Source organism: Arachis stenosperma, chromosome 4, assembly GCF_014773155.1.
Source record: "Arachis stenosperma cultivar V10309 chromosome 4, arast.V10309.gnm1.PFL2, whole genome shotgun sequence".
Taxonomy (NCBI): domain Eukaryota; kingdom Viridiplantae; phylum Streptophyta; class Magnoliopsida; order Fabales; family Fabaceae; genus Arachis; species Arachis stenosperma.
In genome coordinates, this window is record NC_080380.1 from 102458258 (window position 1) to 102459674 (window position 1417).

The window sequence follows — 1417 nt, forward strand, 5'->3', positions numbered from 1 at the left end:
TGTTCTCTCCTCTTTCATATGAGCAGGAGCAGAAACAAAGGCATTCTTGTTGAAGCTGACCCTGAACCTGAAAGGACCTTAAAGCGAAAGCTAAGAGAAGCTAAGGCACAACTCTCTATAGAGGACCTGACCGAATTCTTCAAAGAAGAAGAAGACATGGCAGCCGAAAACAACAACAATGCCAACAATGCAAGGAAGGTGCTGGGTGACTTTACTGCACCTACTCCCGACTTCAATGGGAGAAGCATCTCTATCCCTGCCATTGGAGCAAACAACTTTGAGCTTAAGCCTCAATTAGTTTCTCTAATGCAACAGAATTGCAAGTTCCATGGACTTCCAATGGAAGATCCTCATCAGTTTTTAGCTGAATTCTTGCAAATCTGTGACACAGTCAAGACTAATGGGGTTGACCCTGAGGTCTATAGACTGATGCTATTCCCTTTTGCTGTAAGAGACAGAGCTAGAATATGGTTGGACTCACAACCTAAAGAAAGCCTGGATTCTTGGGAAAAGCTAGTCAATGCCTTCTTGGCAAAGTTTTTTCCACCTCAAAAATGGAGTAAGCTTAGAGTGGAAGTCCAAACCTTCAGACAGAAGGATGGAGAATCCCTCTATGAAGCTTGGGAAAGATACAAACAATTAATCAGAAAGTGTCCCTCAGACATGCTTTCTGAATGGAGCATCATAGGTATTTTCTATGATGGTCTCTCTGAACTATCCAAGATGTCTTTGGATAGCTCTGCTGGAGGATCTCTTCATCTGAAGAAGACGCCTACAGAGGCTCAAGAGCTCATTGAAATGGTTGCAAATAACCAATTCATGTACACTTCTGAAAGGAATCCTGTGAACAATGGGACTAGTCAGAAGAAAGGAGTTCTTGAGATTGATACTCTGAATGCCATACTGGCTCAGAATAAGATATTGACTCAGCAAGTCAATTTTATTTCTCAAAGTCTGTCTGGAATGCAAAATGCACCTGGCAGTACTAAGGATGCTTCATCTAAGGAAGAAGCCTATGATCCTGAGAACCCTTCAATGGAAGAGGTGAATTACCTAGGAGAGCCCTATGGAAACACCTACAATTCTTCATGGAGAAATCACCCAAATTTCTCATGGAAGAATCAAGAAAGACCTCAACAAGGTTTCAACAACAACAATGGTGGAAGAAACAGGTTTAGCAATAGCAAACCTTTTTCATCATCTTCTCAGCAACAGACAGAGAATTCTAAGCAGAACCCCTCTGACTTAGCAACCATGGTCTCTGATCTAATCAAAACCACTCAAAGTTTCATAACTGAAACAAGGTCTTTCATTAAGAATTTGGAAGCACAAGTGGGACAGCTGAGCAAGAAAGTTACTGAACTCCCTCCTAGTACTCTCCCAAGTAATACAGAAGAAAATCCAAAAGGAGAGTGCA

General features: G+C 41.7%; 1 non-coding gene across 1 annotated transcript; it reads right to left on the minus strand.

Moving 5' to 3' along the window:
• Positions 1-561: 561 nt before the first annotated feature.
• LOC130978387 (small nucleolar RNA R71) lies at positions 562-669 on the minus strand. The gene has a single exon (XR_009086033.1). It is a non-coding gene; the product is annotated as a small nucleolar RNA R71 (small nucleolar RNA).
• Positions 670-1417: the final 748 nt, after the last annotated feature.